This window comes from Notolabrus celidotus, chromosome 21, assembly GCF_009762535.1.
Source record: "Notolabrus celidotus isolate fNotCel1 chromosome 21, fNotCel1.pri, whole genome shotgun sequence".
Classification (NCBI taxonomy): domain Eukaryota; kingdom Metazoa; phylum Chordata; class Actinopteri; order Labriformes; family Labridae; genus Notolabrus; species Notolabrus celidotus.
In genome coordinates, this window is record NC_048292.1 from 19,480,416 (window position 1) to 19,497,981 (window position 17,566).

Sequence of the window (17,566 nt, forward strand, 5' to 3'; positions counted from 1 at the left end):
TGCTTAGCGAACTGAAACTAAGCTAACTGAAGCTAAGCTAACTGAACTCATTCTGACTTCAAAGAACAACAGAGGTCAAATAATGAACCTTCACTTTGCTGCAGAGAGTAAATCAGAGAGATGGAGAACATCTCTCTGCTCTCAGTCTGCGGGTCCGCGGCGGCGGTCATGTTGGCTCTAAGTTCTCCCTATTTTCAGAACATTGAAGTCATTTTTTCACTGAAGGAACAAAAATAACATTAAGAGTGATTCAACGGATCCTAAACTCATGGAAGTATTTTCGGACAGTCTGAATGTCTCACAGTTCTACTTTAACAGATTATTTTACCTAAAGTTAAGATTGAGAGAGGAGAGAGAGAGAGACAGACAGAGAGAGACAGAGGGAGAGAGAGGAGCTAAGGATGCTAACACATTAAAAGTTGTTGAGTGCTGATTTCTGTGTTCACATGAGAGGATCCAGAGGGAGCTCTCAGAGACAGGAGGAGCTGTCTCCTCTCACTCTCCTCCATAAGGGAAAGATCCGCTGGAATAAAGAGCCACAGAGATAACTCTGTACACTCAGCCTGTCATCATCCAGAGCCATCTCTCATCCCGCTCACAGCTCAGGGCCGATCAACGAGGGGGAGAGGAAACCCAGAATAGAACATCTGATTTCTAATTTCCTCACATGTCAGGTGTCAACACGCTGCAGACGTGTTTCTGAGGGAGGCTTTGTTGAGCATGGCTGACACTTCTATCAGACGTTTAGCTCTGGCTGTTGCTTCAACCGCTGACGAGACGCCGTGATGTTCTCCAGACCGCAGAAACACAAGGCTCAACGAGGAGACAAAGACAGATCATTACAAACTGAACCTCCACCTACAGTCAGACACGCTGTAATATGCCTGTTAACAGTAGTTTACAGTGATCTCTGACTGTAGTGATCTCATCCTTGTGGTATCAGTGACCTGCTAACAGCTGATGGAGTCTTCTCACAGGCAGCTCTGGTTGTTCTTTAAAGTTATTTTCCGCCTGTTCTCTTTGGCAGCTCTTTCTCTCAGCTGTTGCTTCGTCTCCATGGATCTCCACAATGTGAATATTTAAAGGAAGCAGCATAAATAAACCAACGCCCTACAAATGGATGTACTTATCAGCAGCCAGACAAGTGACAGGCGAGAGGATCAAACCGGAACACACTGCGCCTCAGATCCATCAGACAGGACTCAGATTCAGAGAGCAGGAAGCAGAGACGCAGATATCAAATCAAACATCTCTGTGAGTGGATTGTTAGGATTGTTCTTCATTTAGAGCGATCCTTTTTAAAGGATGATCTGTATTTCATATTCATCTTGTTCACTCCTGTGATGTCATGTTCAGGGTTGTTTTCACTAACAGTGCTCTGATGGCGGTAACGGCCACTCCTGCATATGACCGTCAGATGTTTACGCCGCTCTGCTTGTCGCATGCCGCTCTGCTTGTCGCATGCCGCTCTGCTTGTCGCACACCGCCACTGTGCACGCCGCACGCCGCCGCTCTGCACGCCGCTCTGCACGCCGCTCTGCACGCCGCTCTGCACGCCGCTCTGCACGCCGCTCTGCACGCCGCTCTGCACGCCGCTCTGCACGCCGCTCTGCATGCTTCATCTTCGCTTGGACAAGAGGAGGTGACATGAGAGCAGCTCCACATCTGAGACTAAACCCACATATAAACATTACCTCTCCGTGTTTGTTGTTGATGAAGCTGATAAGTCCTGCCCCCTCTGGATTCTGATTGGTTGGTGAGGAAGAAGTGACAGCGTCAACAGTTTAAACCTCAGTGCCTGTGAGTCCTGTGTCCTGTGAAATGAGACTTTGAGGGGAAACATGGAGCTGCTTTAGGCTCATACAGGGACAAGGAGAGCAGCAGATACTGGCCCTGATGCATCCTCACAGATCCTCCAGCAACATGGCTGACCATCAAAGAGGTCTGCAGGGGCCACAGTACGGGCTCAGGGTTCCATTCTCTACTGAACCTGTTTGAGAAAGTTGAAGAAAGTCCCAGAACAAAGTTAAAATCCTGGAATCAGGTTGTTACAGTTAAACTAACATGATGTCTTCATGAGCACAGCACTCTTCAGTGCCATGCTTCCTCCACAGAGGAGCACAGATCATCTCTGATCCTCTGACCTGGTTTCCTCTCAGTCCCCTGATCTGAACCTTAGACGAGGCCTCTCGTCTGTGGAACCACCCCCCATCAGGTCTGCTCCTCCAAACTCAGCTCTCTATGTTGACACCTGAGTCCCCTTGTGTCAGACAGGCAGCCTTTTTCTCTGTTCCTACAAACTGTGTCTTCAGTGTGTTTGTTTTATACGCCCTGTCTTTATGAATGAAGCAGCACCTCATCTGTTCTTAAATGTGATCATAGATACTTTAGACATTAGTGCTCATAAACACAACAGCCAGGACCAGGAGCTAGAGTATCAGATAGCAAAGGATGCTAACCTGCTCGCATGAAAGTTTTGAGCTCCAGACATCAACTGGTATATTTTATAGCAGGGTCGGAGAAACATAAAACTAATGATGCGTTTTATTGCCCTAAAAGTTACCACACAACCCCGGAGGCAGCGTGAGTCATCCTCATGTTTCAGGTTTACAAGGAAACGACAAACACTGACATTAAAGCATCTCAAAACATCCTCCGTCAGTGCAGCACGAGACACCACGAGACGCTACGAGACGAGCGACAGACCACGGGAGAGACGGAAGAGGAACGTGTTTAAAACCTGTGTGTGTGTATTTGTGAGTGTGTGTCTCATTACTACACACTCTGCCACAGTATCAGGGAGTCAATCAGAGCTCATTGACGGGGAGGACATGGAGACCTTATTTCCAGGAGCCTCAGCATTATCATCCATATTAAACAAAATAACCCGATGGCTCTTATTTTCACAGAACAATATCAGCGGTCAATCAATAATGCATCCAGGGTTCAATGTGGAATTGATATTCTGGCTGCGGTTAATACGCTGCGGCTGTGAGCTGCAGGAATTACCTGCCTAAATAATGAGAGTGTGCAGAGTGAGCAGATATTTATCTGAGCGAGGACTTAATATCACAGGAAACATTAATATAAGAGCACGATAAGCAAACGCTCTGCAGATACGATGACTGCTATCAAGCAGCTAAACCATTCCAGACGACCACGTGTCAATAAGAGGAGAGCTTATGCATTTGTAAAGTTCTGCTTTATTGCCGATTTACATAGAAATTGCCTTATTTTAGACTAAATAAGGACTTCTTTCATTCACTTATTACAGCTCTTTATCCAAGGTCTGCGGCTGGATATGCTGCTGATTGAGAGCAGTTCAATGCTACAGCACTGATGGAGCAATTTTACACTCTGAGGACGGCCTTCACTTTCTGCCGGTGCTGATGAGAGGGAGGAGGTGATACAACTACATCTGCTCCTGGACTCTAACGTCAGCCTCAGCAGATCTGTTTTTAAATCCTCACTGAAACCTTTCATAGATTTATTATCAGACGTTTTTATGAAGCTAAAAGTCGCTGAGTGTTTCCTAAAGGTGTGCTGAGCTCAGGTCGTCATGCAGGTGGTTCAGATACAGCCTGACGTCAGATCAGTCTGGATCCAGGATTTATGATAAGCATAAATTAATGAAGCATCAATCTCTGAACCCATTATCTGATGTGGAGATCGACCTCTTGGAAGCTTTTCTGTATCCAGCTGTTAGCGCTAAGCGACCTCCAGCTAGGACGTCCTTCTGTGTACGCTTCATCGTTTACAGTCCAATCACTGACCGGAGAGGTGACTACGTGTTCAGGTCAAAAGAGAAGTTAAATAACACCCTCCGAATCTGTCTGCTGAATAAGCATCACCATCTCTGGGTTCATTAAATCCCCCAGAGGGGCGCCTGTTCATCTGTTTGTGTTGAGTCTCAGTTTCACTGTAAACAGTTCTACAGAGGCTTCACTCTGGCTTCCTTCAGCAGTATAAACCTGAAACAGAAACTGATGTTCTTGTGATGTTCTTGTAATTAACGGGACTTAAGTTTGCTGAAATAACAAAGTCATGATGCAGATTAGTCAAAAGTCCAAAGTCAGACTTTGTCAAGTCTGAGTTTCATCATAAAATCACCAAACATGTCTGTTAATGTTTTATATCCTCTGCTTCATAAATGTCACATTACTGAGAGGCTTTCAGTTAAGTTTGTTTTTACCCCCTGCTGTTTGTCAGCGTTGTTAAAGAAAGCAACGTGTCTTCAGATACGGGCTCCTCTTCCTGTTTCTGTGATCTCTACAAAATAAGAACGTGTCTTCTCTCTCTGGAGTTTTAATCTCAGGACAGAGGAACAAAAACAAACTGGATTTATGAAGGGTTCATCTGACGAGCTGTTGCTGTCGTCAGTCAGATAATCACTCATCACATGACTGATTTTAACTGGATTATTTATATTTTATTTATAATAACAGTCTCATAAGAAGACAAAGTATGAGACAGAGGAGCCTCTGAAATCTGGAAACACATTCTTCATCAGTCTGTCTCCTGATGAATGACGGGCTGAGGCTCACGGCTTCATCAGCATCTATTCTTTATTTCCCTTTCATGTCATTGAGGAAATATGATCCTAAACAAGCTGTAATGTCAGAGTAAAATATGAATAAGGCCGTGGGATAAACAGGTGCTCCTTCAGAATAAATTCAGTATTGTAATGTGGTCCATTACAGGCCCGTGAGGTGAATACGGGGATCTGGTGTGGCAGCAGTTCTGTTATCCGTGTAAACAGTGAGTCTGGCGACATGCATGAAATACAGCTGCCTCCGTAGACCCCACAAACGGTTATTGATGAAAACATAATGGTGGATTGTGCTCTCCCTCTGTTGCTCACACAAAGACCAGAAGAATAATTATTATTTCAGGAGAACAAATATTACCCCTTGGGCTCCAATTATTTTCATGCATTGGCTCCTTCAGTGTCTGACTGGAGTCTGCTTCTAATGCTACCAAAGTTCCTCCAGCCCGAGCTACGCCGAGCTGCTGCTGATCCCCCACGCATAATGAGGCCGGGCAGGAGACACGGACCTGATACACAACAACAACAACAACAACAACAACCAGAATCAACCAGAAATAACAACAACAACAACAACAACAACAACAACAACAACAACAACAACAACAACTAGAAACAACACAACACAACCAAACCCAGGGCCAGGAGACACAGAGGGGTATACTACGAAGCGAGTTCAGCATATCCCAGATATCTTCTCCTGATCCGGCTTCACTGAATCGGACAAAGGAGATCGCGCTAATCTGTCACACGAAGCTGGTTATCAACATGTTGAGTCAATCCAGAATTACCCTGAGCTCGTTCACATGAACAGGGCGGAGAAGGTAACATGTGACCAATCACAGACACGGACAGTCTGCCGTCAGCACATCCACATGAATTTCAAACACTGCACTGATATTACAAAAATATGAAGAAGTTAAACACATAATCCAGATTAACTTCAGCTGTGTTTGAAACATGAAGGAAGAACTGAGAGATCAGACAAAAACTGTTTGAATACGCAAATTACGTGTTTCTCATCTTAGTGCACATATATCTGACTACAATAACTCTGTTTATTAATCATTAGATATATCTGACTATAATAACTCTGTTTATTAATCATTAGATATATCTGACTATAATAATAACTCTGTTTATTCCCTGACAGTGATCTCTCTCTGATTTCATCTTGTCTCGTGTGTGTAAGTTTTAGACGTAATATTTCAGCTGCAGTCCTGACGGTATCAAACTGAGCGCAGTGGTTAAAGGACTAATACAAATGAGAACATGATTCAAAGTGATAAGCACAACCAGTTTTATATTTAATGCAGTAAAACAATTTCATCTGAATAATCTGACTTCAGACTCTGTTTAAGTATGATGTCAGGAAAAAATAACTGTCATCAGTATTTTATATATGAAATCATACAGGTAGACAAAGTGTCCTACCCGTCTCTTCTCCACTGCAGGCTTGGGAGTTCAGCATGAGTAACCATGGTTATCTACCCTGGTAAGGAGTGAACCTCCTTCATAGTACAGAAAATACAGAGTTAACCCTGAAGTTACCTCGATAACCACAAATCCGGTTTCGTAGTATACCCCTCTGATACACACAAAGAAACAACAACAACAACAACAACCAGAAACAACACAACACAACCTAACCCAGGGTCAGGAGACACGGACTTTATACACACGATGACACAACAACACAAAATCAACAACAACAACAACAACACAACGACACACATCAAGACAACACAAGGAGGCAGACACCCTCTCTACTTTTAAGATTAGGCTTCAAACTTTTCTTTTTGATAAAGCTTATAGTTAGAGCTGGATCAGGCTTGGACCAGCTCTACAGCTATGCTGTTGTAGGCTTAGACTGCTGGAGGAACTGGCACACTGAGATCCTATCTCACCCCCTTTCCCACAACCCCCTCATCACTTACTTTAACTCTACCTGTCTCATTAAAGTTACTAACCATAGACCTTTCTGGAGTCCCTGAGCTCGCTTGTAGGTTCCCCTGAGCTGCAAGGCTCCTCCTGCTCCTCCTGCTGTGGAGGTTCCAGACTCCAGCTGATACGGACGTGCTGGACTCCAGCGGCAACAGCCACTTCTACTTGTCTCATCACTATCACCGCTCTCTCTTATTCTCCTCTATCCCTCTTTCCAGACCCAACTCGGTTGAGGCAGATGTGTGTCTAACATGAGTCTGGTTCTGCTCAAGGTTTCTGCCTGTTAAAGGAAGTTTTTCCTTGCTGCTGTAACTAGCTAAATGCTGCGAGGTGCAATGCTTATGGTGGATTAAGGTGGAGTAAGACTGAGTCTTACCCTGTCTTAGTGTTGGGTCTCTGTTCATAATTTGATATAGAATGGTCTAGACCTGCTCTGTTTGTAAAAGCGTCTTGAGATAACATTTATTGTGATTTGGCTTGTCAGTACAGGTACAGGTGGACTCTGGTAGTCTCTGGTAGTCTCTGGTGGTCTCTGGTGGACTCTGGTGCTGCATCCTCATGTTAACATATACCTGTCTGAAGATGAGGTATTCCTCAGTGAGTCAGCGTGTTTTTGGTCCAGGCTCCTCCTCTGTAGATCTGAGGCCACATTAAATCAGCAGGCCTCTAGTTGACCCCTTTAATGTGGACTGACCGTGTGCAGCTCTGGCTCCGTGCTAACGCTGCCTTCATCAAACACTGCAGAGTTTATAACAGCTGATTGGCAGCAGCACAGAAAGTTTTGTCTGTCTTTATTTGTGTGTTTCCTGTCAGGCGGCAGAAACAAAGCGTTAGCTCGTTAGCGATGAAAGCGCTCCATAAGTCCCACGTTGATCGACGATCACTGAGATGTATGACACCTCTCAACTTGTCATGGAGGAGTTATCTGTACTCTGCTGCGATCCACTCTGTGAGGAAAGACCAGATGTCCCGTCTTAATTAGGCCAGCAGTGATGTTTTTAATGACTCCTAGTCCATTACAGGCGATGAAGACTCCTCAGATCTTCCTCCTGTCACTCCTGTGGGCCCGCTGCTCTTTGTCTCAGCCGGCACCAGAGTTTGACACGTTTACATCCTCCAAAGACAGCAGAGAGAGAGTGTGTGTGTGTGTGTTAGAGAGAGTGAGTGTGTGTGTGTGTGTGTGTGTGTGTGAGAGAGAGAGTGTTTGTGTGTGTGTGTGTGTGTGTGTGTGTGAGAGAGAGTTTGTGAGTGTGTGTGTGTGTGTGTGTGTGTGTGTGAGAGAGAGTTTGTGAGTGTGTGTGTGTGTGTGTGTGTGTGTGTGTGTGTGTGTGTGTGTGTGTGTGTGTGTGTAGACAGAGTAGTTGAATGTGATGTCGTAGAGTGACTCCTCTAATGTGCCGTGTGTTGTTCGTTTAGCGTGCACGCCTGCGTTGGGAGCAGATCTTTAATTCATGGTATATGAAGTTGAAGAAGTAGGGCAGCGAGTTGATGCAGGATCTGCTGCGTGTGCTTCTTAAATAATCAAGCCAAGGAAGGAGAAAAAAACGCCCTCCGAGGAACGCGTGTGTTTCTCTCTCTAAGGTTTTGAGTCAGACAACACCTTCTTCTTTTCTCTTTCTTCTGTTGGGTTGTTCTGTAGTCCCGCTCCCCGACTCCTCTTCCCTCTCTTCTTCTTCTTTATTTATTTTTATTTTTGGCACCATACTGTCAGGGAACGTCTTCCTGCTCGTTCATTGTAAGTGGATCAGGGCTCGGTAAGTGCTCTGGATGAGAGAGACAGAGCTGAGATCAGATGTGAACTGGTCCGTCTGCAGCTCTCTGCAGGTGAACACACTCTGCTCCTGTCTGCAGCGGCTGAAGGTAAAGAAGTTAGTTTCTGAACAAATGTTATTGCTGGCTGTAATGAGGGTATAAAATGTTATTAATATTTTAGAACAAGCCCTATTTTTCCCGTGTGAGAGCCTCTGTGGGGCTGCGTTTCAAAGGCTTTCACTCCAAACCCGATGGGAGATTCAATTGACTTTAATCTTGCATTCGTTTGAAAATTTGAGCCCATTAGTTAACTTTGCCTTCTCTGTGCAGTTTTCATTGCATTTCAATGAAGCCGCTTTCCTGTGGTGTTAAAACACTAATAGTTGCTTCAAATAGCAAACGAGAGTGCGGGAGAGAGAGCATGAGAGAGAATAAGAGAGGAAGGAAGGAGGAGGCAGAGGAAGAGGAGAGGACTCTTTAACTCGGTCAAACATATTATTGTGAAACATCTTTATTTCATATTCTAAAGCAGTGACCTCCGGGCTTCAGGAGACTCAAAACGTCATATCAACGTGATGTAGAGGATCAGCTGCAGACTCAGACACAGTGTCAGGTCCTCATCAGCTGATGTTAAGCACGCTGCAGGAGGAGGTGCCAGGATCAGGATCCTAAAGGACCATGTGGACTCCTTAAAGGACACAGACCAGGTTCTCACTGCAGACCTTTCCCTCAGAGGCTCGATGATTTTATATTTACGATCAGATGTTTTCAGGTTTTTGGTCCTGAATCCTTAAATTCTGAATGGTTTGTTTACAGAAACACTGGGGAGTAAATATCACCTGTCTGTATCATCAGCTTAACACTTCATCACCCAGCTGTGTGAGATACTGAGGAGACACCAGACAGTTTGTCTCCGTTCAGCTTCAGCCAATCACAGAAGGCCGGACACGGCAGTGGGGAACTGCGGACCGGCCTGCACGCTCCGTCCACTTCCTTTAACAGGCGTCATTACGCCTTTCATCAGGACTAAACGCTCTCTGCTCCACCCGTTTAGAAAAGTAGGTCAAGAGCAGCGCTCCTGAAGGAACGCCAGAAACCTCCCTCCGACCCGTGGAGAACAAGAGGGAACTCTCTCCAGCGATCCATCACGCTCCTCTGCCAGCTCTGGATCAGTTTAATGAAACATCAAAGCGATGAGAGCGGCGACGGAGCGAACACCCCGCATTGTTCGATTAACTCCTCGTGTCTGCTGAGCGGTATGTCACTGATATCTGAGTGCTGAGGTTCATCTGCCTCTTCCTACTCACTGAGGAAAACGAGTGTTGTTGTTCATGCTGCTTCTGTTTCATCAATCCCCCCGACCCCCAGACCCCCCAGACCCCCCCAGCTCCATCACCAGCCTCAACACAATGGCTGACTAATCCTGCGCCAGGCTCCGGGATATGGCACCCACACAGTCAAATGAGCAAACAAAGCAGCTTAAGTCCTGCGTGCTGGATTAAAGAGCTCTACTGGAGGGCCATAGATACCCCAGAACCCCCCCACCCCAGAACCCCCATCAGTACCCTCATTCTCCCCCGGCCCCCCAGTCACATCAAGCCAAGTGTCTCAGACAGTCTGAGCCTGGACTAGCTGGTCCCATCTGTCATGGCCTGGACCTGGACCTCACTCTGACCACCATCAGACAGAAAGATCTCAACAAAGAGGTCTGAGACCAGCAGGACCTGAACCCATGCTCACTGGTCTGAGTCAGTCTGTTCATCCCTGTTTCTATAGACTGACGTAGCCTCCCTCTCAGTCAGGTATGTCAGATGATCCAGATCACATGAAGCTCCTCGTCAGCACGTCTGACCCTGCAGAGGGGACGACTGAGGCCGGCAGGCTGGATGAACTGTGATTGGAGCATGGACCCAAAGGGGATGGGCTTATTAAGGTTTGATTTGTGATGCTCTGATGAGACTCTGGAGAAGATTTTAGGGCTGACTGGAAACATTCAGGATGAAGTCTGTGTGGAGTTTTTTCTCTCAGGTCTCTGGTCTCTGGTCTCTGGTCTCTGGTCTCTGGTCTCTGGTCTCTGGTCTCTGGTCCCTGGAATCTGGTCTCTGGTCTCTGGTCTCAGGTCTCAGGTCACTGGTCTCAGGTCTTTCAGGAGTTAAGAGCACAGGTGAGTTCAGACGCTTAGAGTGTCACAGGTAAATGTTTTCATGTGGAGGGTAAAGTTCCTCAGATCTCAGAGGCTAGACATGTTTGAGACTCTGAGCTTCTCCATGAAGCAATAATCATCTCATCGTGTCTCAGATCACACCGCCATGACATCAGAGCGCAGGTCTGCACGTCGGCGTCTGATTGGCTCTTAAGGCGATGAGCTTTATCTGATGTTTGATGTGTTCATGAACTGAGGGATCCACCGTCCGGACTCTGTCTCAGGTGATAGAGCAGGTAAGACTCACCTGGCCTGTTTAAAGAGAGTGTGTGTCTTCTCCGTCCTCAGCAGGTGTGTGTGTGCGTGTGTTTGTGTGTGTGTGTGTGTGTGTGTTTGTTCAGAGGGGAGCTGTTTGTGTTTGTGTATCTGTGTGTCAGTCGCTCCACGAGTGTTTAAAGGCTCGGTTATTGGACCCTGGGGAAGGAAATGAAGGGAGGTGCGGGGCAGAGCTGCAGCGTGGGGGTCTGTATCGAACCTGGACCATCTACCCACGATCCCCGCTGCATCCAATTTCAGCCCCGACGCTTCCTGTTAAACCCCATCAAACACACACACAGCGGCACAAAGGAAAACCTCATCTCCACGGGAAACTAATCCTCCGCTGGGCGCTGTAAGCCTGTCAGGTTCTTATTGAAAGAAGTCATCACTCATTTCGCCAAAGATTAAAAGTATAGCTAAATTGAGAAAATCCGCTTAGGAATTCAGAATTTAAATAGTGAGTGAGGGCGGCCGGAGAGACGGCGGCGGGCGCAGCGAGCTCAGGTATGGAAGGTGAGATAAATTGAAAATATACATATTTGTTTTTGTAGTCGGATTTCCCAGAGCCATCAGACTGTTTTTCATATTTTAGAGGAAACAGGAGGCCACACACACACACACACACACACACACACACACACACACACGCACACACACACACACACACAACCAAACACACACACACACACACACACACACACACACACACACACACACACACACACACACACACACACACACAAACAAGAAATGACTTCCTGTGACTTTAATTGCTTTACTGTTGGCAACAAGGTGTTTCTGTGGGGATGCCAACTTCCTACCAGCTTAGCCAGGTGTGTGTGTGTGGGTGTGTGTGTGTGTGGGTGTGTGTGTGTGTGTGTGTGTGTGTGTGTGTGTGTGTGTGTGTGTGTGTGTGGTTGTGCGTGGTTGTGCGTGTGTGTGTTTGTTTATTGGGGATGCAGACCAGCACAGACTGGTTCAACTGGGTTTCTGTGACTGCAGTGAGCACTGGGTCTCTGACTTCATCCTACGGTGTGTGTCCTCACCTTAACAGGTGTAGTACGTGGCCTGTTCCCTCCACCCTCTGTAAAATATGAACCATTAAACCATCATTACCTGTCAGCCTCACTCTCTCTTCACTCTCATCTGTTCAGGTGTCATATCAATGTGTGATGTGCAAACAAGCAGTAGAGACAGTCATGATGTTGGCTCTCAGGATGTTAGCTCTTAGGATGTTAGCTCTCAGGATTTTAGCCCTCAGGATGTTAGCTCATAGGATGTTAGCTCTCAGGATGTTAGCCCTCAGGATGTTAGCTCTCAGGATGTTAGCTCTGAGGATGTTAGTACTCAGGATGTTAGCTCTGAGGATGTTAGCTCATAGGATGTTAGCTCTCAGGATGTTAGCTCTCAGGATGTTAGCCCTCAGGATGTTAGCTCTCAGGATGTTAGCCCTCAGGATGTAAGCTCTCAGGATATTAGCTCTGAGGATGTTAGCTCTCAGGATGTTAGCTCTCTGGATGTTAGCCCTCAGGATGTTAGCTCTCAGGATGTTAGCCCTCAGGATGTAAGCTCTCAGGATGTTAGCTCTGAGGATGTTAGCTCTCAGGATGTAAGCTCTCAGGATGTTAGCTCTGAGGATGTTAGCTCTCAGGATGTTAGCTCTCTGGATGTTAGCTCTCAGGATGTTAGCTCTAAGGATGTTAGCCCTCAGGATGTTAGCTCTCAGGATGTTAGCCCTCAGGATGTTAGCCCTCAGGATGTTAGCTCTCAGGATGTTAGCCCTCAGGATGTTAGCTCTTAGGATGTTAGCTCTCAGGATGTTAGCCCTCAGGATGTTAGCTCTCAGGATGTTAGCTCTCAGGATGTTAGCTCTCAGGATGTTAGCTTTAAGGATTATCAGTTCACCATATTGAAATAAAGTCATCTGACCTGAGCAGGAGGACAAATCAGATATCAACAACAGGAAATAGAAACATCATCACTGTCTTTCGACGTTCTCTTCCACATGTAAATCATATTTAAGATCAGGATAAGGATTCAGTCATTAAAGGAGCTCTGTGGATTTACAGAGCAGTCAAAGTCAGCCATCATGACACACCTGAGAGAGTCACACAGGTGAGTTTTGTTTCTGACGGTGTCCTATGGTAGTGTTTGTAAAGATATTACTCACAGAGTATTTATAGTGATGTATATGTGTGTGTTGGAGTGTATTCAGTGGTCTATCAGTGTTGTATGTTAGTGTGTGTTGTTTGTGTGATAGTAAACGTGTGTGTTGTTACTGTAGTGAACGTGTGTGTTTGTTGTTGGTATGATAGTAAATGTGTGTGTTGTTGGTGTGATAGTAAACGTGTGTTGTTGGTGTGATAGTAAACATGTGTTGTGGGTGTGATAGTAAACGTGTGTTGTAATAGTAAACTTGTGTTGTTGGTGTGATGGTAAACATGAGTGTTGTTGTTGTGATTGTAAACGTGTGTTGTTGGTGTCATTGTAAACGTGTGTTGTTGGTGTGATAGTAAACGTGTGTTGTTGGGGTAGTGAACATGTGTGTGTTGTTGGTGTAGTGCACGTGTGTGTTGGTGTGTGTGTAGTTTGTGTTGTCACTGTGAGCTCTGTCAGAGAGAGGAAACACAGCTTCTGTGTATGGTGTTCTAGTGTGTTTTAGTGTGTGTTAGTGTATGTGTGAGTGTGTGTGTTGTTTGTGTTTCCTCTCTGTGAGCTCTTTCAGAGAGGAAACAGCATCTCTGTGTTAGTGTGTATATTGATGTGATATTCAGTGTATTATCAGTGTTGTGTGTTGTTGTTGGTGTGATAGTAAACGCCTGTGTGTTAGTGTGTGTGTTGTGTGTGTGTTGTTAGTGTAGTGAATGTGTGTATTTCCTCTCTGAGAGCTCTGTCAGAGAGGAAACACAGCGTCTGTGTCTTAGGTGATAATCATGTCCGCTCTCAGACCAAATGATGTATTATTTATTGTGCAGTAACTCTAACTGCTGGCTGAGCTCTGAGCCCCTGGAGTGGTCATTAATCTGATATCTGGCCGGCCGGGCGCAGCCCCTATGATCCTGACCCAATCTCAGATCCTAATCCAAGGAGGAAGAGGGCTGCAGGCCAGGATTTGGAGGCCCGGCTATCTGGCTCTCTATAATTGATAGGTTTTAGGCGATTATACGCTTCACGTGATTACGATCTATAACCATGTATTGATTTGACTGTACCGGGATCACACTGCTCTGCTTTTCATGCCAAAGACACACATACACACACACACACACACACACACACACACACACACAAACACACACACACACACACACACACACACACACACACACACACACACACACACACACACACCGAAACACACACAAACACACACACACACCTCCTCCTCTGCTCTGACCACGATCTGCTGCTGGACACACAGCTCTGGAGGCGCTCTGGACTTCCAATAAGGCAGACTGATACACAAACACACACACACACACACACACACACACACACACACACACACACACACACACACACACACACACACACACACACACACACACACATTCAGCCTGAAGAATAGCTGTATGTGTTTGGAGGTATACCTGTCTGTAGGTGAATCTATAGACGATCTTAGACGTGTTGATCTGTGGCTCTTTTTGTTTATTCTTGTATCGATGATGTCACAGGGTCAGTATGTCATCAATAAAACAGAGACGGACGGACAGACGGATCATCTGTCTATTATTTACATGAACAAATCTCCAATAGGCCCAGAGGTCAAAATTCAGACACCTAGCTGCTCCTACATTCAGTGAGACCACGCCCCCAATCCCCCTTCCCTTTAATCTAATGTTGTTTTTCTGGGATTAAATTCTTCTTCTTGAATTAAGACAATGTCTCTGCTATAAGAGGAGAACTTTCAGAGTCAAGAGAACAGAAGATCTGATGGAACGAAAAGAGAGATGGAGCACAGTGGAGGATGGGCTGCAGTGCATCCTGGGAGTTGTAGGGATAGCAGCGATGAGAAATGCCCTGCTTCAGTTTCTTATAATGACCACACAGTGTGATCAGACACCCTGAGAGAGCGAGAGGGAGAGGGTCAGCGTGTGAAACGATTCATAGTGTTTGAAGTCTTCGTGTTTGTCTCGATGACAGAGACCTCAGACTGTTGAACCTTCATGAAGCAGCTGTGATAAAACGCTCCTCTGTAAACGAGCAGCAGTATTAATAACAGCTTTTCATCGGATGAGCGTCCTCTGCAGAGACGCCCTGACTTCTCCTCCCAGAATGCATCTCTCTGAACAGCAGGCCGTGCGAGGAGAAAGAGGGAATTAAAGAAAAGCAGACAGAAGCACTTCTAGCTCATTCCAGCATTATGGCACATTTCCATTTTTCGCCCGGGCCTTAATCTGCGCTGAGTGACTGTCATCACCCTGCGGCAGTAATTAGGCACGGGCTCTGGACAACAACAGACGAGCCGCTCCAGCTCGTCTTGAGAAGCAAATTACCTTTAGCTTATGGTAAGCAATATTCCGTGCCAGGCAACTTTTACTGCTGATTAGCAATTAGCCCAAACTAGCGGCAGCCGAAGCGCTAATGTTTAATTTGCTCCTCTAATGATATATGGCGAGGAGGTGCAGGCGGGCGGGGGAGGGGAGGAGGTGCGCAGACGTATGGATTTCTACTTAATTCCTTTTCATTTACGACCTGACAGGCCCGCAGGTAGGAGAGGAGGAAATTTCTTTGCGATTAGTAATGGCTGCTCCTCAAAGGGAAGGCAGCAGGCGAATGCTAAGAAGGCACACACACACACACACACACACACACACACACACACACACACACACACACACACACACACACACACACACACACACACACACTCATTTCTGGGCCCTTTCTGGCACATTGAGCAGCTCAATTATTCACAGTGAAGTTTGAATAATAACGGCGTTTTCAGAGAGAAACAGGGTGATTACGGCGTCGCTCCTCCTCCTCTGAGCAACAACAGTTGTTGTGAATACAAGCTGAGCACACCTGCAGAGGCCCTTACAAAGAGCCCTCAGGTAAACAGATGGTGACACGTTGTCTCTGTGATAATGTTGTTTCAGCTCTGCAGCAGAGATCAGGAGGAAACAGGAAGTGACATCATTAAACATGGTGATGAAAAACGTGTGTTACAAAGGTGATGAGTAATCTCTGGATCAATCAGGAGGTGAAAACAAAGAGCTCGCACCTGCTTAGGTAACCGTCTCCAGCTTGCTCTGCTGACCACACAGGTGACCATATAAGGACAAGAGGGCGGAGCTAAAGAGGAGCGAGGGGTTCGCAAATTGTAAGCTATCATCTTTTTATCATATCAGGCTGGAACCCTACAAACGGAGAGGTTCAGTTCAGGGACTGAACTAGCTGAGGGGACTCCTGTCAGTCAAAGAGGCCCCACCCCTAACCCTCCCTTTAACCCTTAACCTGCTGTAAACAGGTGAGTTGTACATTAATTCAGCTGTACAGTTGTCATGAAGAGAGAAATGAGCTACAGAGATCCAAACTGTTTTTGTACGAGGCTGTAAACATGTTTATTTCTGCTGTTACATTTTAACATGGGGCTCTATGGACACTGGAGGAACTGCAGGAGACACACTCTAGTGGACACTGGAGGAACTGCAGGAGACACACTCTAGTGGACACTGGAGGAACTGTAGGAGACACACTCTAGTGGACACTGGAGGAACTGTAGGAGACACACTCTAGTGGACACTGGAGGAACTGCAGGAGACACTCAAGTGGACTCTGGAGGAACTGCAGGAGACACGCTCTAGTGGACACTGGAGGAACTGCAGGAGACACACTCAAGTGGACTCTGGAGGAACTGCAGGAGACACACTCTAGTTGACTCTGGAGGAACTGCAGGAGACACACTCTATTGCAGGGGTTCCTAAAGTGTGGGTTGGGACCCCCAGGGAGGTTGTGAAAAACAAATGTTTTTTAAACACTATAGTAAAACATACTGTCAAAATTAGTAGCTACATTTGAAATAAAACCTTGAAAATAGAAAGTGTAATGAGTTTTCTGCCTTTCTCTTTGCGAGATGACTCCAAAGTTTAGGGTTAGTAAACAGCTAATGATTGAAATCATCAGTAGCAGTAGGTTAATTCATGATGGCACAGGAAACACAGCCACATGATCATATAGGTATATTTCTGCAGACCAGCTAAATGAAGCCACATTAATTCACTTTGAGGGACAGTGGGGGTCACAAGTCTTTGGCACCAATATTTTGGGGGTCACGGGCTGAAAAGTTTGGGAACCCCTGCTCTAGTGGACACTGGGGGAACTGCAGGAGACACACTCTAGTGGACTCTGGAGGAACTGCAGGTTTATCACTCATGGATGTTGTAGCTTAAGGCTGGTTTATACTCCCGCTACGATCTCTGTTTACTTTACCACAGCGATTCCGAGCGTGTTATGTTAATCTACAGCTGATATGTGTTGCGGTTTATCATACAGACATGATTACAGGGAAGAATAGAGAGGAGGAGATGAAATACACGGCTGATGAGCGGGGATCCGGGAAAAACAATGCTGCTGAGCCAATCAATCACAGGGCTTGCGATCTGCATTGATTCTATGGGTAGTTACATTTTGTAGGAGGTGCACGTCAGCTATGTGCGTAGGCTTCTGCGTAGGTACGGGAGCTACGAGGACCTCCGGCGTAGGCTACGCCGTCGATTCGATGCAGAAGTGTAAATCACGCTTTAGTTAGCACATGCTGTTGTTGTGTTTGTGTTTGTTCAGACTCTACTGCAGGGTTCAGTCTGACTCTCTTTAGCTCCTCTCGCTGGGTGACTGCACAGACTGTGTTTGCAAACAGGATC

At 46.1% G+C, this 17,566-nt stretch overlaps 1 long non-coding RNA gene across 2 annotated transcripts; it reads left to right on the plus strand.

The window, feature by feature from the left end:
- The first annotated feature begins 12,020 nt into the window (after positions 1-12,020).
- LOC117805289 lies at positions 12,021-16,358 on the plus strand. Of its 2 annotated transcripts, XR_004629393.1 has the most exons (4): positions 12,021-12,818; positions 15,803-15,970; positions 16,055-16,173; positions 16,315-16,358. It is a non-coding gene; the product is annotated as an uncharacterized LOC117805289 (long non-coding RNA). The 2 variants fall into 2 exon arrangements; XR_004629394.1 differs by lacking the exon at positions 15,803-15,970.
- Positions 16,359-17,566: the final 1,208 nt, after the last annotated feature.